This window comes from Triturus cristatus, chromosome 1_2, assembly GCF_964204655.1.
Source record: "Triturus cristatus chromosome 1_2, aTriCri1.1, whole genome shotgun sequence".
Taxonomy (NCBI): domain Eukaryota; kingdom Metazoa; phylum Chordata; class Amphibia; order Caudata; family Salamandridae; genus Triturus; species Triturus cristatus.
This window is the reverse complement of record NC_140580.1, coordinates 907,831,425-907,855,693: the sequence shown is the minus strand read 5'-3', so window position 1 is coordinate 907,855,693 and position 24,269 is coordinate 907,831,425.

The following is a 24,269-nucleotide window of genomic DNA, read 5'->3' as shown; positions in this document are numbered from 1 at the left end:
GCATTGCTCAAGTGGTTTATGATCTTTTCCAATATACAGAAATATGTTTCAAAAGGACTCATTGTTCTGCCTTCCATTTCTCATTGACCTCTGTCCCTTTAAGTAATCTTGTAACTCCAGTTTCTTCTCTGTACATCACCCCACCCATTTAGACAGACTAATCCCCATGCTTCACATCACTTTATAGAGCCATGGTACTCCACCAGCTACTCTCCACAATACTCAATCTTCCACGTCTCTATATCCCTCAGGTCCACCATAGAGCCTCATCACTTTAGCTTCTATCTTCTCTGTTATATGCCTCTTAAGAGGGCCTATTTATTCAGATCCTACTCTACATATTATTTGACTTAATTCAAAGAGCATCATCACTGCAGCTTCCACTCTATATAACGCCTTGTCCATTAGGAGAGACTCCTCACCATAGTGATGTAAGCATGAGGTTGTAGCTCCGTGTAGCACTTGCCCCTTCCTGTACTTTTTCACCTTTCACCTGAAAGTTTTATTGTTGTACCTTTAATGTATAGTCTGTTACCTTCAGAAACAACCAGAGTTCCGAATTCTACTTAGCAGGGTCCTAGGACAAGGGGCATCAAAAGCCAAGGCTATTTACCATGTCTACAGGCACTGATAGTCTATTTCACTTCACAGATGTAATGGCTTTTGCTTTCTTTTTCTACTAAAAAACAAATCAACGTAGTGACTTTTTATGTCCTGCCAAAGTGCTGTGAAATGTATCCATAAGGGTGTAAACTTGTTCAACGCTTTAGGGTTGAGTGCTCCGTTGGTGGTATTTTATTACATATTTGGCGTGCAGACTTTTTCTGTATCTTGGGTGAGGTCTCCACTAAGAGACGTCATTGTCACACCATTTTGTAAAGGTCCTACAGTACAAGACTAAGACATTTCTACTAGAGGGCCAACCAGTGAATGTCACTGTTCTTTCACCCTACCCAAAAGCAGCAGGAACTTAAAAAGAACTGTTTTCCTTCCAGTTGACTTGGAATGGAATACACATTGATACCTACCAAACAAGCGTTCCTTAGTTTGCCTGATAAAGAGGCAATAAAAATGCAGTCTTCACTGAGTGGCCAGGTCTGCTAAATGATGTACATTGATAAGGATTTGGGTCTCTGTCAATTTATTCTAAAGAGTTCGTGAATGATAACCTTACAGATATTCTAGGATGCCTTGGAAATTATCTTTCATTTTGCCCTCATTGACCTTTATTCTGAATAAGTTTATGTGCCCCCTGCAGAAATTCCAACAAATTAGTCTACTGGGTTTACTCCATAGTACTATCCTGACCTTATAGATCCCAGGTTCTACTGTCACGAGTGGCTAGTCTCCAGGTCGTCAGGTGGCGGCTTTGGGTTCAGAGGTGTGAAGGGAGAGGAGGGGAGGGTTACAGTAGTTGGCAACTACAGGCGCATAGGCCTTTTTGCCTGTATCCCATGAGGGTTGAAGTCCTACATTTCTCTCCCCTGTAAAATCCATGCAGTCCTACATGCCTGGGCGGTCTTGTTTTCCCCTTGGTATGTGGCAAATTGTCTGCTGTTATGTGGAAGGTTGGTGTAGGTCCATCAGACTGCATGCAGGCTGAATGATATCTGTTGTGGGCGCTGGGGGCTCCTAAAATCTTACACCCCAAAAGGCATCTTAATAAGACGCCCATTGGTGGGTGATAGGGGACCGTGCTAAACATCAGTTTCATGAGGCAATGTGTCCCAAGATAAGGTGCAAATCAGCATATCAAAAATGCAGACATATAAGGGAGGACAGACTCAGTAAGTGAGTTCTAGGGCACATTTGAAAATTTTAAAAAGTTTATTACAAAAATTAATAAGATACAATACAGAAATGGTAACGTGCAAATGCATAAAATCATTGACATTAAGACTCTCAGTAACATTGCAATATAGAATAATAAGCAAAATCAAAATAAGCAGCACAATCAATCAGAAATAAGACAGTGTGCGTAGTAGCATCAGAAAGTAATCTGGCTAACCCCCAAAATGTGAGGTTTTATATAGGAAATCTTCTCATAGACTAACATTGAAAGTGCAGATTCATCCTAGTATGAGCAAAAGAACTACAATGTCAGCAAATCATATGAATGGAATAAAGGGCATCAATCTACCTTGCCACCTAAGCACGATCCCATTACATGAATATTGATTCAGCCCCCTCTATGCTAACATCATCCAGAGGTGTCACAACAAACTATTTGCAATACAACAGTAAACCATTGTGAGTAAATGCAATACTGCGAGCAGGTAGAAGAACCTTGAAGGAAAGTTACATTACTGAGATCCTGTTAATGAGCCTTCTTAAAGAACGTCATTCAGACATAAACAACCCTGACTTGTTTGAATAGATGCAGCCAAATTAATAAACAGTGAATGTGACATGATGAGATATCCATTTAAAGAAGATGGCGTTGAGGCCAGTTAGCATAAGTCAAGAAAATGCACTTTAACTGGTCCTAGCGATATTGTTTCAAACACAATAACATCGTATAATAGTAGATTTGAGTCTGGATCACTATTCTTCATATTGTTTAAAATGTACAATTCTATTAATGCACAAAACATCTACACTGTGTAAAACGGCGTGTGTCCCTGTACACCTTCCTCCAAGTAATTTGTCTTTGATCCCTTGAATCATGAGGTGTCAGGAGGGCTGGGAAAATCTGCATCTGCTTTCTTGCCTACCCGGTATTACGTCATTGTGTCTGAAGTGTTCTCTTCTCCTTTCAGTGTTGTGCTTAGAGTTACCTGGCAACTGAAGGGCCTTACCTCTGAGTTTCTGCTGGGCTTCATCTTCCGACGCCAACTGCCTAGGAATAGATTTTAAAAAAGGCAAATAAAGAAATGCAGATCGTCATTATTAGAAGAGAGCTCAAACTTTCAAATACATTTTTATCTTTTGTTGGCCCTGGCTTCATACCCGAAGCTAGAAATTCATGGGAGACAGATTTTTACACGTAATGTTTTTTTTGTAGAGTTTTATATAGCGCGAACTTGACCCAAATCTAATCAGGTATCAGAGCGCTTTACATAGCACCAGTTACGTTACATTCATACTTTGTTAGGCACGGGGAGATTAAGTGATTTGCCCAGAATCACAGGATGTTCAGCGTCATTACCGAGACTCGAACCCAGGTCCGAGGTCGAGCGCCCTAGCCGTTGGGCCAACTCCTCTCCCACTTCATCTCTGTCAGGCCCAAGAGAGGACATTATCATGATTGCTGTTTCGCCTCTGGGTAAGTCCGCAACATGCTGCAATATACTGTAGAACATAGGATAATCTGAACTGCCCAGGTAAAATAGAGGAAGAGAACCCTGAGTAAGAGGACAAAGAGCAAGGCTCAACTGACTGAAGTCTCCATACAAGAGGCCACAAGGGGGATCCATGAGCACCTTCTAACCTAGCTGTCCAAGATCACTCAAGAAGCAACTGCTGCACCGGAGGTCCCTCAAGTCTGCAAGTGGGACTAGCTTGTTTTCCATGCTGTGTCTCATTCCATCCTGGAACCCTGGTAACTAATTAATTTGTGCGCAGATACAACCCCAGATGGATGCAAAGAATGTTCCTGTTCACCAAAGGTCATTGCGTTTTGTTCTGTTGGCTGTAGGCAGTTGCCCTGATTGTAAAACTGTCTGAATATTTTTTCCAACCCCCACCCTCCTAGAATCATGCCATGGTAATGTTTAATTTTGCCTCTAATGCTAAATCCTATAGACCATCCCTAAATGTTTGGGTTTGTGATTCAAGTGGTGTCCCGGTTCCATTGGTGCCACCCCCAAACAAAAATATTGACAGCAACTGGCCAATTATGATATATAGACCCCCAAAATCTGGTCTCCAGGGAATGTTGTTGTGGGTATAATTTCTCAAACAGTTGCAGCTGAGCTCAAATTAATTTCCCCATAAGTCTTGCTTTATGATTATACCCATTGAGCCAATACCCACTCTACAGGATTTCTGGTCAACCAGTTTATCCAGTATTGGGGTATCTTTCATAGATTCACATGCCTGAATCATTCCCCGTCGCCGAGGCGGGAGTCCCCGGTAAATTAAAAGTAGTGCCAAAATGCTAGTAGTAGTAGTAGGCCCAAAGAAAAGGCCTAAAGCCTATATCTTAGAAGCCTATCTACCTCATTATGCAAATGAACCAAGAATTTGGTAACAACCAATCAGACACCAGCACCCTTCTAGTACCCTCTCAGCAGAGCCAGTTCTCCTCAGATTTTCACCGCACGTGGTGTGGAAGGGAGTCTCCCTGAGTGCCTCTCAGTTTTCAACTTGCTACAGCATGTCTGACAAGAAGGCCTTGTTTAAGTCCTGCAGGACCTGCGCAAAGAAGAGGGTCCATGTTGATGATCAACATTTGGACTGCATCTACTGCCTCTACCCTAAACATGAGGCAAGAGATTGCAAGATTTGCCGCACCTTCCCTACCAAAACTCTTAGGGATAGGGAGGCGAGAGTGCTTTTGTGGCTTAAATCCTCTTTGGCTGAGGAGGATGACAGAGCCTCTACTTCTAGCAAGAGAGCTAGATCGCAGGACAGCTCTTCCAGTGAGGGGAAGAAGCGCCAGAAATCTCACCATTCTTCTTCTGATTCTGTTCAGAGGAGTCCCAAAATTTCCTTTGAATTCAGCGCACTCTCCTCAGGATTCTGCGGTCAAGGCTAGGACACAAACTGTGAGTAAAAGCCTTTCAAAATCTCTGGCTTTCTCTCCATCTACGATTTCTGTCACCTCGTCTGCTCCTTCATTGACGGAAACCATCTCGACGACGGCCATTACCTCTCCTATTCTGTCAATGAGGATTACTATCCTCTCAAAAAAGCCCGTCGTCGAGGTGTCGTCGACGAAGTCCTCGTCGACAAAGCCAGCATCGACGATACCATCGACGAAGCTTTCATCGTCGAAAAGAGAAGCGTCGACGAAGATCTCGTCGTCGAAAGTCCCGTCGACGATGATCCCGCCAGCGAAAAGCCTGTCGACGTCGAGCTCGTCGACGAAGAGCTCGTCGACGAAAATCCCATCGACGAAGATCCCGTCGACGTCGAGCCCGTCGACGAAGGCTCCATCGACGTCGAGCCCGTCGAAGAAGACCCCGTCGACGACGACGATCCCGTCGACATTGATCCCGTCGACGACGACGATCCCGTCGACGACGATCCCATCGACAAGTCCGTCGACGATAGCCCCGTCGACGATGGACACTAAAAACCTATTAACATCAAAGGAATCCATTTCTACTACAATGCCTGGAGATTTACCTGTTCAGTCTCCGACATTTGCAATTGCGCCCGCTCATTTCCACCAGGAGTTTCCAACTAAAGACTTTTCAAAGGCAGGAATGTAGCGATATATCACCGCTTACTCCCTCACATCTCCTAGAAACATATGTGCAGGGTGAGGATGATGATTATGAGGATGACGAGGACGAAGGACCCTTTGGGATCGCTCGCCATCCTTCTGAACTGCACATCAAGTGTCAAGATGACGATGATGATGAGGACAATTATCAGGGGCATTACTATCAGGAAGACATAGTCTTTCCGCATCATAGACCTTGCTACAGACAACCTCGTCAGAGCGAGATGTCACATCTGCCTCCGACTTTAATTCAAGACCTGCAAGCCATGCTTGCAGATTATAAACAGCGTTTTCCACCGCAGCCAGTCATTCCACAGGTTCCGCGGACCGCGGCGCAGCCGGACCCATTGCCTTTGCCTGAAGATCCAGCCCCAACGCCTCAACTGCCTGATCCTCCACAGGACTCGCGTCAAGGTCAAGATTCAACCTCTGAGGAGGAATTCGAAGAGGGTGAGCTACCAGACCCTTGGGATTCTTATATAATCCCTATGCCTTCGCCACCCACCCCTCTACCATCTGATTCGCCCCCAGAAGATATAGGGGGGTTCCATAACCTTATGCAGCGCGCTGCAACCAGGTTCCACTTGCCGGTTACCATTGAACAGTCTGACTGTTTTCTTCATGATTTTAAAGTGGAGTCAAGAAAGGTTACAAGAGCTATCCCTATCATTGACTACATTTGGAAGGAAGGAGTAAAAATTATGAAAAACCCAGCATCGGTGCCAGCGGTGCTTCCACGGATTGACAAAAAATACCGTGCTCCTGCCAACAGTCCTTCCTGTCTCATTGGCCATCCTCGGCCAGACTCGGTTATCTCACAGGCAGCCCAACAAAAATCTAAGAATCCGGCAGCACTTATAACTACACCACCGGATAGGGAAGGACGACGCCTGGATTTAATTGGCAAAACATTTTCAACAATGGCAGCTGCATCCATCAGGGCAGCCAACTCGTTGGCGATAATAGGGCGTTATGACCGCCAAATGTGGTCAGAAATGGCAAGCTTTATTGACCTCATCCCACAGGACAACAGACAAGACGCTCGGAAGGTTTTGTTGGAGGGTGAGCGTGCAGCATCAGAGACTATCGACTGCGCTCTGGATATTGTAAATACTCATTTTCGCCAGTTGGCTGGGGCAGCTGTTCTCAGACGCCAGGGTTGGCTTAAGGCCACCACGTTCAGACCAGAAGTCCAAACAAAAATATTGGATATGGCCTTTGATGGCGAATCGTTGGAAAGCATATAGATAACGCACTCCAAGCAATAAAGACCGATACTGATACCGCAAGATCATTGGGCTCCTTGCAGTACAAACGAGGTACCTTCAGAGGAGCAAGAGGCTGTGGATTTTCATCCAGAGGAGGTTATCACACCCAACAGAATAGGTACCAGCCTCAGTATCGACAATCCTATCAATCTTCCTACAGACAAACCAACACGTCTGGTTTCTCTCGTCAAGGCGGACGAAAAAGATCGCAGAATCAGGGAAGAGACACCACAAGGAAGCAATGATTTCTGCAGGGCGCCTTCCACTCCTTTTCCCCTCCCTGTGGGTGCGAAAATTTCAACTTTTGTGAGCACGTGGCAAGAAGTTACATTGGACCAGTGGGTTCTGGACCTGGTTCACAACGGTCATACCTTAGAGTTTGTCACCAACCCACCCAACACACCACCCAAGGGACCCCCTCCCCCTCGTCTTCACTTACTATTCAAAGAAGCTTTAACGATGCTCCTCAAGAACGCAATCGAGAAGGTTCCTGCACTTCAAAAGGGGACGGGTTTCTATTCCCGCTTTTTTCTCATCAAGAAGAAATCAGGGGAGTGGCGTCCAATCTTAGACCTTCGCAATCTGAACAGATTCCTCAAGAAGCAGGGATTTCGCATGGTCACTCTGGCAGAAATTCTAAGTTGCCTCAACGAGGGAGATTTTCTAGCTTCTTTGGATATGGAAGACGCTTACTTTCACATCCCAATACATCCGAAGCATCGCAAGTATCTTCGCTTCACAGTGGCTGGCGCCCATTACCAGTTCAAAGTGCTCCCGTTTGGGTTAAAATCTGCCCCAAGGATATTTACGAAGTGCCTAGCTCCAGTGGCAGCAGCGTTACGATCCCAAGGAATCCAAGTCTTCCCATATTTAGACGACTGGTTGATAAAAGGTCCTTCGGAAAGCTCAGTCAAGACTGCCGTGACAACATCTCTTCGTCTGTTCCACTCTTTGGGGCTTACGGTCAACAGGAGCAAATCTCAATTACACCCAAGGCAGATCCTTCCTTTTCTGGGAGCTCTGCTAGATACCGTCCGCTGCAAGGCATTCTTATCTCACAAACGGCAGGTTCGTCTTCAAAAGTTAGCAATTCTGATTTCCAAAAGAAGGTCAGTTTCTGTCCGGATGTTCGCGTCGCTCCTAGGGATGTGCTCCTCTGCAATACACCTCGTCCCTCTGGCACGGCTCCGGATTCGACCCTTACAGGAGGAGTTACACCTTCAGTGGCAGCAGGCGATGGGTTCCTTCGACGACATCCTCAGAGTCACTTCAGGCATGAAGAGCGCTCTACGTTGGTGGTCCCACATACCCAACTTAGCAGAAGGGCTCACTTTCATACAGAAGATTCTAGACTTTGTCCTCACTACGGATGCTTCCATGGAAGGATGGGGAGGTCATCTCCAAGACTTACAGATACAGGGGAAATGGTCTCCAGAGTACAAGAACAATCACATCAACAGTCTGGAATTGCGAGCAATTTTTCTGTCTCTGCAAGCTTTCCTTCCAAGGGTTGCAGGTTCTTCGGTTCTGGTTCGGACCGACAATACCACCAGCATGTTTTACGTGAACCAGCAAGGAGGGACAAGATCAGCAACTCTGTCCACAGAGGCTCAGGAGTTGTGGGAATGGGTCACACTCCACAACATAACCCTCAGAGCAGAACATGTCAGAGGTCTCTGCAATACATTAGCGGACACGCTCAGCAGATCCCAATCAGATTGCCACGAATGGGAGCTAGAGCAAGCTCAAGTGCTCAGAGTATTCAGAGCTTGGGGAACACCGCCACTGGATTTGTTCGCCACAAAAGAGAACAAGAAATGCCGCTTTTATGCCAGCAGATACCCTCAACAGGGGTCAAGGGGGAATGCCCTGTCCATGCGATGGTCAGGGATTTGTGCTTACGCTTTTCCCCCGATACCTCTAATACCGAGGGTCATACGCAAAATGAAGTTGGAGGGCTGTCGTCTGATCTTGATTGCACCCAGATGGCCACGCCAATACTGGTTTCAGGAGCATCTATTACTATCCCAGGACCAGCCGATCCGTCTTCTCCCAACGCCCACAATGCTGTCAAGGAACAGAGGTCAGGTTCTCCACCCAGACCCTCAGTCCCTACATTTACACGCATGGCTCCTGACTTCTTAGAATTTAAGTACCTGGATATCCCTCAAGACTGTAGGGATATATTAACGAAATCTCGAGCCCACAGCACGATAAAAACTTACCGTCTAAAATGGAAACGGTTTTGCTGTTGGTGTGAAGCAAACCAGGTGCACCCGGTGGACGCTCCTGCAGAACAGATCCTCCCTTATTTGTTACACCTGACAAGATCTGGACTTTCTTTCCCTTCAGTCAAAGTCCATTTAGCTGCACTTTTCAGATTCAGAAAGGGTGCTCATGGCCCTTCTCTTTGTTCATCCTCTTTAATTAAGCAGTTTATGAAAGGACTTTTCCGAGAGTTTCCTCCGGTCAGACTTCTGCCTCCGGAATGGGAACTCAACACAGTTTTAATGCAATTAATGAAGCATCCATTCAAGCCCATCCACAAGGCTGACCTCAAATTCCTTACCTGGAAGGTTGCTGTACTTCTGGCTTTAACATCAGCTCGACGAGTGAGTGAAATTCAGGCATTTACTGCAAAGGAACCTTTTCTACACTTCACTCAAGACTACGTGCACCTCCGAACTAATCCAGCATTTATCCCTAAGGTGCCGTCACAGTTTCATCTTAATGAACCAGTGACGTTAAAAACTTTCTTTCCTAACCCATCTACTCCAGTGGAACGAGCCTTACATTCTCTCGATATCAAGAGATGTCTTAAATTCTATCTTCAAAAAACAAAGAACCTTAGAAAGTCCGACCAATTGTTCGTGGCTTATGGCCAAACTACCCTGGGAAGGGCGGTGACAAAATCCATCATTGCCAGATGGATAGCATCTACAATCCTTTTCTGCCATGACAAAGCTCACAGGCCATTGTTACGGAAACCCAAGGCCCATTCCACAAGAACAGTAGCAGCGTCTACAGCATTGTTTGCTGGTGTGACTCTAGAAAATATCTGCCATGCTGCGACATGGAAAAATGTCCACACTTTTACGAGACATTACTGCCTCCAATCTACGCATCGAGACGATGCAGCAGTCGGACAAGCTGTCCTGCGACATCTGTTTCATTGAGATATATTCAGGTACCTTTTTCATATTTTTAACATGTAATATGTTGATATCTTTTTGTATGACAATGCAATGTTTTACAATAATGATTTGCTTTCATTTTTAATGTTATTGCATTACATGCTGTTTTCTCTTTATAGATTGCATGTTTCGAATTTTAAGATTCTTTTCTTATACCTCTTGTTAACAAGCTGTGGATGCAACTAGGGAGTATCAGCACTGGTCTCCCACCATCCGCAAACGACTGTATACTTGGTATACTGCTCGCTATTCTGATTCAGGCATGTGAATCTATGAAAGATACCCCATAACTGGATAAGAAAACAAGTTACTTACCTGTAACTACAGTTATCCAGTATTGGTATCTTTCATAGATTCACATGCACCCACCCTCCTCCCCGTAGAGTCAGTTCTATATATTTTGGGACGTTTACTTCCCACTTGTGCTACGAAAATCTGAGGAGAACTGGCTCTGCTGAGAGGGTTCTAGAAGGGTGCTGGTGTCTGATTGGTTGTTACCAAATTCTTGGTTCTTTTGCATAATGAGGTAGATAGGCTACTAAGATATAGGCTTTAGGCCTTTTCTTTGGGCCTACTACTACTACTAGCATTTTGGCACTACTTTTTATTTACCAGGGACTCACGCCTCGGCCACGGGGAATGATTCAGGCATGTGAATCTATGAAAGATACCAAAACTGGATAACTGTAGTTACAGGTAAGTAACTTGTTTTCTAACTCTGCATCAGTACTTCAGGAACTAATTCACCCAGAGGGGTATCTTGGTGCTATGGATTTATAACGGATATTCATTGGATTTTTTTTTATATAACTCAATGGAACTTTTTTATCTGCCTGTAAAGGATGAAAGGCTGAGTAAACCCACCGGGATGAGAACCTGTCACTCTGGGGTTAACGCACATCCTGCATTGGGTGCGTTATTCCACTGAGCCACCAGACCTTTCCATAACCATTTGTTTTAATTGTGTGGGACCACAGTTCCAATCTGGATGGTCGTTTTTTGTAAGCTACTGTTTTTTCTGTACTGCTTTTGTGGGTAACTGAGACTCACAGGCTCAAATCCACCTTGATGCCCAACCTTGCTGCTATGGCTACCAAGAAACTACTAAGCCCTCAGGCTTTACTTGGAATAATAAAATGGCTGACTAACATGGAAGAATGTTTAGAACTCTAAGTAGAGGGGGATGGGAATGGTCACATTTCAACTTCACTGTTGGGCCACCCAAATAAATAGAATGAAAGAATTTGTGTCCCATGGCAAAGATATTAATTAAAAACAAATTAGCCATACCTGAATCAGAAAGAGTTTAAGTTCCTGCTGTGTTTTCAAAAGCATATGACTAATATCAAACCAAACAATATATAAAATATGAAAGCGTGTACCTCAGTCGCGCAGTCACTGTTTCATAGATAAACAAACACTTTGGTGTGGTACCAACAGCCCAAAACGGGATGGATGCAGCACGCTTGAACTTCCAGGCTATGTCTAAGAAAGGGACTACAAAAGGCAGTTCTCTGTGCGAATTAAGATACTGCAGCAGAAGTACAGAAAGAATGCCATTCTGGAGTACGTTTGGTGGTGAAATGTCTGTTGACTAATCAGTTTGTCAAAGGCCAGTTTCTTGACTTTTAGGATCCAACAACTGAAAACACATTTTCTGAATGGATTTTATTCACTAGGTAAGATTACCATGTTTAATTGGTAGGCACTGCTGAACAAGATGAATATTCAATTTTCAAACCCACTTTGGGCCTGTATTAGATTTCGGCGGGCTGGTTACTCCGTCCCAAATGTGATGAATATCCCGTCCACCGAAATCTAAATGCCATTATTTCCTATAGGATTTAGATTTCAGCGGACAGGATATCCGTCACTGTTGTGATGGAGCAACCAATCTGCTGAATTCTAAATCAAGCCCTAAGTACCTGAATCAGAAACTGTACTTTGTAGTACGTTTTGTAGTACTAAAAATGTACTACAAAGTACTATTCATAAATGCACATTTGTTGTAACTTACGTTTTTGAGTACGCTCACTATTTTTTGGTATTCAGAAACTGCAATTTTGTAGTGACTTGCCCTTATGAAGTAACTTACACTTCTATAGTAAATACATTTAATATACATTTTAATAAACTAGAACACATAAACTTAATCAAAAAAGATAAACACACGAACATAATTATACATACATATATTTACTTTAAAACAATTAATAAGCTTTTATTTTTAATTTATGTTAAGTTTAAAATTATATAAAAAATAAAAATATAGATCAATGATTTAAAATATAAAAAAACAAAAATCTATAATAAATTAAAACCTTACTCTATTAAAAAAAATGTAAACTTACAGTCAGTGCAACAGTAGGGAAAGTGTTGGATAGCAGAGGGACAAAAATTAGTATTCCCACTCTAAAAAGTGCAACAGTAGGGAAAGTGTTTGATAGTGGAGGGGTAAAAATTACTATTCCCGCTCCAAAGAGTGCAACAGTAGAGAAAGTGTGGGATAGCAGAGGGGTAAAAATTACTATTCCCACTCCACTGAGTGCAACAGTAGGATAAGTGCTGGATAGCAGAGGGGTAAAATTTACTATTTCCACTCCAGTGAGTGCAACATTAGGGAAAGTGCTGGATAGCAGAGGGGTAAAAATTACTATTTCTACTCCGGTGAGTGCAACAGTAGGGAAAGTGTGGGATAGCGGAGGGATACAAATTACTATCTCCACTCCAGTGAGTGCAATAGTAGGGAAAGTGTTGGATAGCGAGATGTAAAATGTACTATTCCGACTCCAGTGAGTGCAACAGTAGGGAAAGTGCTGGATAGCGGAGGGGAAAAAATTACTATTCCCACTCCAGTAAGTGCAACAGTAGAGAAAGTGTTGGATAGCGGAGAGGCAAAAATTACTATTCCCACTCCAACAGTTAAAAAAAATATATATATATTAAAAATAGAAATAGAAATAAGTAATATTAAAAAAATTAAAATCAAATATATTTAATATATAAAAAGAAAACATATTCTAATATTAATTACATATAACAAATACCTACAAATATTATATAAAATAAATTAATAAATACATTAAAAAAATAATTATTTTCAACTGGAAAATATTTATAAACAAAAACACTAATACATAAATGTATTTATTTTATTTCCTAGCCTGTAATACCACACCAATAACAGCACACTCCAACATTTAACATTAAATTTACTTTCCATAATTAACATAATTTATAATCAATTAAAAATAATTATTAAAACTAATAAACATTAACTACACTCACTTTAACACTGTAATGTCCACAAATTACACCTAAATTAAGCTATAAAAAAATTAAAACAAAATTAAGTTATTTTTAAATTAAAAACTGTTACTATTAACATCTAATTATGAAGTAATTAAAATGTATTTAATACCCACCCTTTACCCCTTTAAAAGTAAAAACAACACACACAAAAATAAACAATTACCCAAAATAAAAATCAAATTATTAACACTAATTAACAACTATATATTAAGTAACTAAATACAAATAACTTCCCATCCATTACCCTTATAAACACCACAACACATACCTAAAATTAATTACACAATTGCCATAACATTTTTTAATTAAGTTCATTAGTATCAATTAACAAATAATTATTAATAACAAATAAACTACTTAACACCCTTTACTTTTATAAACCCCAAAACACATACCTAAAATGAATTACCCAATTACCATAGTTAATTGGCAATTCATTATAATTAATTAACAACCAACTAATAATGCATCAATTAAAAATAAATTACTTCCCACACTTTACACCTATAAACACCAAAACACACACCTAAAATTAATTACACAATTACCATAATTAATTACCAATTAATTACTTAAAATTAATTAACATCCAATTATTAATTCATCAATTGCAAATAAATTACTTCCTACCCTTTACACCAATAAACACCAAAACACACACCTAAAATAATTACACAATTACCATAATTAATTACAAAATAAATGATTATTATTAAGTAACAAATTCTTAATTAATAATCAATTACTTTACACATTTAACACTATAACATCTCAATTAAACAAATAATAAATAAAAAATAATAACATTATTTAATATAATTAAATTACTTCCCACCCTATTCCCCTATAAACCCACAACCCACTACAGAACAAAAAATGCAAAATTCGAATAATATTTTTTATAACTACTAAAAGTGTAACACATATATGAAAAATACAAACAGTTCTTATACAAAAAAAATACATCATAAACATTTAAAACATATTCTAAAATACATAACATTAATTAAAAAATCGATATTTTTAACAACTATATTTTTGCAAACTATATCAAATACTTCTATATGTTTAAAATCGATATGACTTACCTTAAGTCGATATTCTGGACCATGATATTCTTGCTGTTGATATTTCCGAACCACAATATTTCTGACTCGATATTTGTGCAACTCCATATTTTAAACTCTATATTCTGTCTGCAAGCCATTAGCATTCAAAGCCCTCAAGAAGGCCATTCACACCATCCTGCAAAATCCTGAGGTTATCAGGTCAGCAAGTAAAAATTATACACAGGCGATAGAAATGAAAAACGGGAAATTCGCACCAAAGCCTGGGACGATCTTGATATAGCAGCCCACATGAAAGACAGCAGGCTTTTTAAGAAGTTATAAATCACGACTTTTTTTTCAGACGGTCCAACTAATGGCATTGATTGCTACACTTTAGAACAAGATTGCATCAGTCATTTTTCTCAAATTTTTTACTGCAGCAATTTGATGGTTGACCTTCTTTGAAACCAAGCACTAATCCCCTCTTTTTAATGAGAATTCATTAAATGAATTTATTGACATAACAGCAGTCACTAAGGCCATTCAGAGTGCAACACCAAGAAAGGTCCCAGGCCCTGATGGAGTACCAATAGACATGTTTAAAAATAACTTGGAACTTTGGAAATCACTAGTTACAAACGTGCTCAGAGCAGTTGTCAGAGAAGCCCCAATTGACTAATGGAGGGAATTCCTTATAGCACCAATATATAAACATGGAGACAGGAACATCCTGGAATGCTATCGCCCAATTTCATTGTTAGATTCTACAGCAAAAATATTAGGACCTGTCATACTGGGAAAACTTAAAAAATGGGCCAAAGAAATCTTCTTTTTAAAAGTTCAGTATGGCTTTCACCCAGGTTTAGGGACTATTGAGCAAGCACTTAACCTATCCTTCATTATGGGAAAGTATGTCAAGGCCAAGAGAGGTGCCCTCCATATGGCATTTATGGACCTCTCCTGTGCCCTTGACTTGGTTTATAAAGGGAAACTATGAGATTTTATGAAGCTTGCAGGAGTAGAACCCCCTCTGCTGAATCTCATTAGGTGCCTGCATTGGGACACGACTACCAGAATACGCTACGCACAGCATGGAGAACTGACAGGCCTTGTTATGGGAGCAAGAGGGGTAAAGCAGGGCTGTATATTGGCTCAATTTTTGTTTTTATTTTATGTTAATTCCTTTGATACATCGCTGGGCTCGTGTAGGAATTATATTGGTTCCAGCCCGGTCCCAGTTTTACTTTATGCGGATGAGGCAGTTTTAATTGCACAAACAGCAATTGGCCTGCAAAAGCTTTCATTATCAAATACCAAATCAAAAAGCCTTTTTATAGGGGAAACTCCATTTGCCAAGATCTCCCTATTCAATTATTTAGGTATTTTGTTAGAAGCTGATTTGACATGGGGTAATAAATGAATATATCAAAGAAAAAATAGAAAATGGGTGTTATATGCAACTAAATTGTTAGATTTGCAAAGAAATTAGGGGGCCCATTAGGATGTAGGATGTAGGGCGGATCGCCACCGCCCGCATGGCGAAGGTGATCCGCCCTACATCCTTCCCTGCCCGCCACCCATTTACCCCCGCCATATTAGTATGGCGGGGGGTAACGCGGCGGACGGGAAGACCGTCCGCCCCTTTTCCGCCCGGTCTACAAGTCGACCGGCGGGAAAGGGTTTAATATGATGGTGGTGTCTGTTAGACACTGCCATCCATATTAGCATGGGGGCAGAAACATGCCTTTCCGTGGCGGAAAGCATGCAGACTTCTCTTCCGGGGGCCCGTTGCGGGCCCCCAGGGTATGGGGGGCTGGGGGCTGCACATGGGGTGTACCTATGGTACCCCCCTGCATGGTCATGGACATGGTGGCAGGCACCTCGCGGTGCCTGTCACCTTCTGCATGACAATGCACGCAGTGCATTCCCAGCATTATGGCGGGCGGTGCTGTGAACACCGCCCGCCACACTGCTGGGAATGGAGGATGCCACCGCCACGGTGGCGGTGGCATCCTAATCGCCGGTGCGGGACCGCCGCACCACTGGCGGCCGGTCCCAGCACCGCTTGGGTGGCGGGCGGGCGGAAGTCTGCCCGCCATCCTAATGGACCTCCAAGTCGTAAGCCAATAAAGAAGATGACTCAAGTCTATAAGAGTAAAAGCCTTGCAGTAGGAACTTATGGAGCTGGCGTGTGAGGTTATGAATCCCTGGGGGGACTGCAGGCAATTGAGAATACATTTCACTGTTCCAGCACATGGTTGGCATATGTTAGGAACACATTTATTAATTTTGAATTAAGAATACTTTTTGACTCTCCAGACAGTATTGGACCACAAACAAAAGCCTTAGTAAGGCACAAATTCCTCCAGTATAGAGAGGAGGGGGGGGCAGCCAAGCAGTTTACCAGGGCCGGTTTTGGTTCCCAGTTCGGCCCTGTGCTCGCTGCACCACTGGATTCAAGCTAGCCTGGCTGATGAGGGGTGATACCCCAAAACGAGTCCCAGGATGCTTGTTTCTGGTCCTGGGAGGACCTGGCTTAGCAGTTCGGGCTGGGCTGGTCCCCTGGGGAGCAGGGTCAAGACGTGATTTGCATTAGGCTGGGTCCAAACTGGGGTGATGTGGCACACAAAATAACGATGGATTAAACCCAGATCTGTGAGTGGGGGTGAGTTTTTGAAAATGTTCAACAATCCATCCATCATTTTATTTTGTGATGTTAATAAAGATGGCCAGGCAATCAGTTTTTTGTGTCCCATGAATAAAAACTCTCACCCTGTTTTGGAAATATTGGTAGCCATTTTGAAGGTATTGAATATAAATGCACTGTGTACTGTTGCTGTCATCTATGCACTTTGCACCCAGGTAGGCAAGGAAGACTGAAAGAAAAGTGGATGGGTAGCTGAAAAGAAGAGAAATTGTGATTAAACACGGCAGAACAAAAATGTGACAAACAAAAATGAAAGAAAGGAAAAAGCAAGCAACAGCAAAAATTGGAAAATGGGAAACGTTAGATGAGAACTGAGCTAAGAATAAGCACAGAAACGTAGAAAATAGAAGTTTGAGAGATGACAAAAGAGCAACTGCAGAGCTAGACAGGTGACATTTGAAAGTACAGAATAAAAAGAAAATTATGAAAAGAAAATATTTACGAATAAACAAAACAAAAAAATTAGCTGAGTAAAGTTTTCAGAGAAAAAAATCAGTAGCTATAAAGAGGCACATCTGAGAGAAAGAGAACTGAAAAACTACCAGAAGTGTAGCCAGCTATGTGTGACATAATGCATGAGAATATTGTGCTTATTGTAGAGTCTTTAGTGTTTTCTGGTTTCATTTTTAGATCCTACCTACACAGGGCATGCACTGTGCTGCAAGACTTATTGTTTACAATTCAGTGGGCTTACAACTCAGCCACACATACCATTAGTTGTTTTCGCTGTCCCTCTCATTCTCTATCTTTGCATTGTTTCGCTGCCGCTGGCTTTCCTTCCTTTCTTGTGTTGGTTTTGCCTTGAAGCATGGAGCAAGTACATGTGTTCTTCCTTGTCTTTGTTCCTCCTCATCTTTTACAACGCACTAATTATTTTGTTGTATAAGCTTTTCAGTATTAATCCTGTATGTGCAATGTGCATACTTACTTACAACATGTCCCTAGGGCTTCATATTTATGTTTCTTTCTACCTATCTTCCATCTCTATTGATGCTTTAGGTACTTACACGCACAACAGTACTACCCTATGCCACTCTACTTTACTCCACTCTACACCAATCCTCTCTACAGCACTCACTCCACAGTACACCACTCTACACCACTCTAAACTATACCACTCTACTCTACGCCACTCTGCTCTACTTTGCAGCACTCTGCTCTGCGCCACTCCACTCTATGCCACTACATTCCACTCCACTCCACTCTACACCACTCCATACCACGCCACTCTACTCTACTCTATGCTACTCACATCTGCACCACTCCACTCTATTCTATGCCACTCCACCCCAACAAATGCCACTCTACGGCACTCTATGCCACCCTCAGTACTCTACTCTACGCCACTTCACTCTACTTTACGCCACTCCAACCAATGCCATTCTACAGCGCTCTGTGCCTCTCTATTCTATGCCACTCCAATCTACACCCACTCTACTCTACTCCAAGCCAGTCTATGCCATTCTGTGTGAATCTACACCACTCTACTCCAAGCCACTCTGCTCCATCCCATCCCACTCTACTCTACACTACTGTGCTCTACGCCACTTTTAATCTACGTCACTCCACTCAACATTCTACTCCAAGCCACTCCATTCCACTTTAAACCACTCAACTCCACTCTAAGCCACTCTAGGCCACTCTACTCCACTCTATTCCACTGTACTCCACTTCACTCTATGCCACACCACTGTATGCCACTCCACTCCACTCTGTGCCACCCTACTCTGTGCCACTCCACTCTACTCTGTCTCTCTATGCCACTCAACTCTGCTCTATGCCACTCCACTCCATGTCTCTCCACTCTACGACGCTGCACTCTATGCAACTCCACTACATGCCATTCCACTCTATGCCACTGTACTCCACACCACTCCTCTACTCTAAGCCACACTACACCACTCCACTCTACGCCACTCTAGTTTATGCCACTCCATTCTATGCCACTCTACTCCAACCAAAGCCATTCTATGACACTCAACTGTAATCTACTCTATGCTACTCCATTCTGCGCCACTTCACTCTACTCTGTGCCAATCAATGCCACTTTAATCCACTCTACGCCATTCCACGCCACTCTACTCCACGCCTTATTAGTCCTCACGCTATGGCACTCTACACTGCTTAACGCCATTCTGCTCTATGCCACTCAATTTCTCTCTAATCCACTCTACTACACTCTAAGTCACTCTACTACACTCTAAGCCACTCTTCTCCATTCTAAGCAACTCTACTTTATGCCACTTGCTGCCACTCCACATCTACGCCACTCCAAGCAAATCCACCCTACTTACCTTTACGCCACTCCACTCTACACCACTCCACTTTACTCAACGCCACTCTACTCTGTGCCACTCCACTCTATGCCATTACATTCTATGCCACTCAACACCACTCTACGCAACTGGACTCTATCCCACTCTATGCCCCTCGACTGTACTCGATGCCACTTTATTCTCATCCACTCCACTCTACTCTATGTCACTCTACTCTACGCAACTCCCCTCTGCGCCTCTCCACTCCAACCAATGACAGTCTACGGCACTGTACTATATGCCACTCTACTCTATGCCACTCCACTCTACTATACGCCACTCCACACCACAATATGCCTCTCTACTCCAAGCCACTCTTCTACACCCCACTCTATGCCACTCTACTCTACAATACTCTACTGCATGCCATTCTACTTTACGCCACTCCACTCTACAACACTCTACTCTATACCACGTCATTCTACTCAATGGCCCTCAACTCCACTGTAAGCAACTCTACGCCACTCTCAGCCCCTCTACTCTACGGCCCTCTGTGCCACTCTAAGCCACTCTATGCAGCTCTACTCTATGCTACTCCACTATACTCTATGCCATCTACTCTATGCCACTACACTCCACGCCACGCCACTCTATGCTAGTCAACACTACTCAACTAGACACCACTCTATTCCACGCCACCCTACTCTACCCCACTCTATGCCACTCTACTCAACACCACTCCACTCCACTCTCCGCCACTCCAAATTACTCTAGTCCACTCTGCTCCACGATGATCAACACCACTCTACTCCACGCCACTCCACACTAGTCCACCCTATTCTACATCACTCCACTCCACATAATTCCACTGTACGGCATTGTATGCAACTCCATTCTATGCCACTCTACGCCACTCCACTCTGTGCCAAACTACTCTAGTCTATGCCCCATCACTCTACGCAACACTACTCCACTCCATACCACCAGAGACGTTTTAAGGCATGTGCAAAGTGGGCAGTTGCCCAGGGCCCCCTGTGGCAATATTGCTTGGCAACATAGGACTTAAATTAGCACCAATGAATAATCGCACCTACTTGAAAGAACCTTCGCATAACTAGCGTGTTACAGTTTCAAATCCAACTAAGACCTCCCACCAGCCCTCAAACTCTCTCCCCCAGTACAATACTGACAGTGTGAACTCTATATCACAAGAGTCATCTGTTTAAAAAGGGGAAGCTTTTCAAACTAAAGAGGCTATTTAAACTTGGAGGCAGTCAGCCATTCCGCCAGGTCTGAGAGTCTCTTCCCTCTGGGAGGCAGAGAACCACTCGGCATAGTTAGAGAGCCTGTCATGTGTGGTGGGGATCTTTATGCCTTCATTTTATTTGCCATGTAGCAGATGCACTGAATGCAGAACAGGATGCCAAGTGCGTGCCATGTTTTTTATTTTGCTGAATCAAACTGCAAACACACACACAGGCATCCACAACCACTCTGCAGTCCTCCGATACCTCTCCGTCCAAGACTCCTTCCCATGCCTCACCTGCAACCCCATCTCCCAAGAAGCTCTTCCTCTGTGACCTTGGCCTCTTCCCCACTGATCCAGCAGATCCAGCTTACAAGGGGAAGAGGAAGTCCCCACACACAGAGGGGAGTGCCCCTCACACCCGGACACCCTCCCCCAGGCACAGTCAGACTGAGGCCCCCACCCGCAAGTCCCCCTGGGCCCGGAAGAGCAAGACCCCACCCCCGCCACGCAGCTCCACGACACAGTCTCCGTCCTCCATCCCCCAGGCCACCACTCCACAGGTTCCCCCGCCACACCCTGCCCCAGGTTCCCCCACCCACAGATACACCATCCCCAAAATGCTCAGGCCCTCCCCCCCTACCACTTGCTCTTCCACCCCCCCGGTCAGACTGTTTGTGCCACTGGTGTGGGGACCGTGGCCCCCTCCCTCCCCATTCCGCTCCCATGGAGTTGGGCACTGCAGTGGAGTCCACGACCAACCCGTCTGACTTGGGGCACTGCAGTGGGGACCCAGTCCACTCCATCTGACCTGCCCACTGCAGTTGTGCTGGCACCCACCCCATCTGACTTGTGCCCCACAGTTGTGACTGCACCCACTATGTCAGACACCTCCACTGCAGTTGCCAGTGACTCTCCTGTATCCACCACCCCTTCACTGCCTCCTTCTGCTGAGCCCTGATCCTGTGCCTGCAGTGCCTGGCCTGCCCCCATGTATGCCCCTCTGAGTGTATGTCCCCTGTCCTTAGCAGTGCAGGCAAGCAACGTGTGACAGTTGTCACACACATCCCATTTTTGACATTTGGATATGGACTGGCCATTGGCCTTTGTTTTGAAAGGACTGCATTTGCATTTCAAATTTGCTGAATAAAGCATTTGTATTGATCCTTGTGAATTTGATTTAGCTGTACATTATGTTGATGATGTTTACCATGACCTTGCAGTTATAATGCTGAAGTTTCAATGTGGAATACTGAGGTGTTGATGTGATGTACTCCATGTGGTTCATGAGATATGTATCCTATTCTGGTCGGTATTCATGTCATCCATTGCAGCAAACTGGGTGTGTCATGATTAACAATTTGTGAACATCTCTGTAAACATTTCATTTGCATGGTCACATCTGTGGCTTGCACACACGCACATATGATGTGCTTCCCATAGTCCAATTAGTCTATTTCCCTGACTGTGGGCGCATCTCCACTAGACCTGCAGGTGTGGGCATCATTGGTGTAGGAGAAACTGTGTCCTCTGTGCAACTTGCTAGACATATGTATTGAGTATGTGCAGATAACTTTAGGGACACTCCCATACCCAGGCTGATGTGACCAGAGCCTTCATTGGATGGTTGGCTGACTGACCACGTGTTCCGCTGACATTACTGAGACCTGCTGGGACTATGTTTGGCACAGCTGTGCCTCCACAAGAGTTGAGTCCCCTCAAGTAAGTGTGTTGTTCTTTGACATTGCCTGGGCCCATGGTGTGTGTTGTGTGAGCATGTGTGTGTGTGTGTCCACATCCCTTTTTCTACACAGGCTGTGTCCCTTGATATGTTCCTGTTGCTGATGCTTGCTGAGTTGTCCTGTGTTCATACCACATCTTTGTCCTGGGCTACCAGATATGTGGGTGCATGACACACTACTGTTCATTGGTGTTTCATCATTGGGATTTGTCAGTTCTGAGTGGTGATGATGTGATCATACGCAGATGGGACACAGTCAGGGGTCCCCAAGGCACTTGTTTGTTCGCAATATCATGTAGTTGTCCCTAGGTGGTACCTTTCGCTGATTGAGACATGTGTATGTGTGTGTGACTGCTCCCACTTGTCCGGTTCAGGGCTGCAAGGTTGGCAGGTGTCAGCATGTGTGCCTTGTGATTCTCCTTGGCTTCTGCATTGTCCTGGGACTGTGGCAGGGATTCCGCAGGTTACGGGAGCTTTGACGTCATGGCTATGTACTGCATACTGTGCAGTATGTCTGTCATTCACCAGGGTTGTAGACTGCCCTTGTGTGATGAGTCTGTGCACCTTAGTTCCTCCCAACATTACTGTGTTTGTCATTGGTGCATGGGCAATGTCACATGTCGGCTTCACTGATGCACATTGGTGCTGTTCAGGGTGTGTGGTGTTGAGGGTGGACAGATGTGAATGTTTGCATGGTTCGGCCCCTACCTCACGTTTGTCCCTGGATGACGGGCCATGCTGAGTGATTTGCGTTTGTGTAGGTGTGATGTACGTTTGTGGCACAGGACACATGTCTGAGTTTCACAGTTTTTACGACATCTACCTTTGTCATCACGGTGGACGTATCATGCATGCTTGTGTCACACCAATGTATGGTCCCTGGGGGTAGTGCTGTTGTGTATCAGTCTCTTGCTGTTTTAGTTGCTGTTCACTACAGCTTCTGTCACATGTGTCTGTTGGGATCCCTCTCATCTCACAATGCCTGATTGCCCACTAAGGGGGGCCCAATTGATGGGTTACTTTTGTATGGCACTGTGTCCACATCTGTGTCACTGTGGTTCAGCCCCTCCTCATGTGTTGTGAAGTTGCCTGTGGATACTGAGACACACACACACGTTGTGTCAGATGGTCAGTGTGAGGTTGCCTGTTTGTGCATCTGCACCAGTGCATTGGTATTGCTGTTGTGGGCCATTGGCTGGATGTTGTTTGGGTGATTTTCCCTGCTGTCCCTGTGAGTCATATCTCATCATTCTGCACATTCATCCTGGCTGTTAGGTCCCATTGCTGCAATGGAATGGGAGTTTGTGACCTGACACCTACAGTCTACACAGGATGTATTCATTTGTGTGTCTATTTTCGAGATGTGTGTATGCATTATGATGGTCACTTCTGCTTTTGTGTCATTGTACACTGTATGCAATGTCAGCCCCCATGGGTGGTGCTTGTCTGCACATGGCCGAGAGTATGTTTGATTTTCGCAGCACTGTTAACCTCACCACATCTCTGCGGGTATGGGACACAACCACTACTTTGCCACAAAAGTGTTTCGTGTGTTGGGACCAGGAATCATACACGCTGTTTGGTATTTGCAGCTTTTACCATGATGACACTTACCTTTTGGTCACTGTGATGAGGGGGGGTTTAGACCCCATCACCACAATGCTCAACATTTGCTGCAGTTTGGAACCCCACACTTAACTTTTGTTCTACACAGTGAGGGGGGGGGGTTAGTGCACATTGACACAGTGCTATTGTGATGCTTGACTTGTGTAGGCCACACTCAGCTTTTTGGTCACACATGTGATGGGAGTTACATTGTATGTTCGAAGTCATATTCACTGTTGTGGGCATTTGTCACAGACTACACACTCTTGTCATGATGTTAGGGGAGATGTATTTTGCTGACATACCTAATGTTGGTGTATGATGGATGTGTGGCGCATCACCCATCCTATGGGTGTGGGTGTTGATATTGATAGTCACACAGCACCCTATGAGTGGGGGTGGCAGTAGTGATGGGCAACATACCCCCTATGAGTGGGGGTGGCAGTAGGGATGGGCAACATACCCCCTATGAGTGGGAGTGGCAGTAGTGATGGGCAACA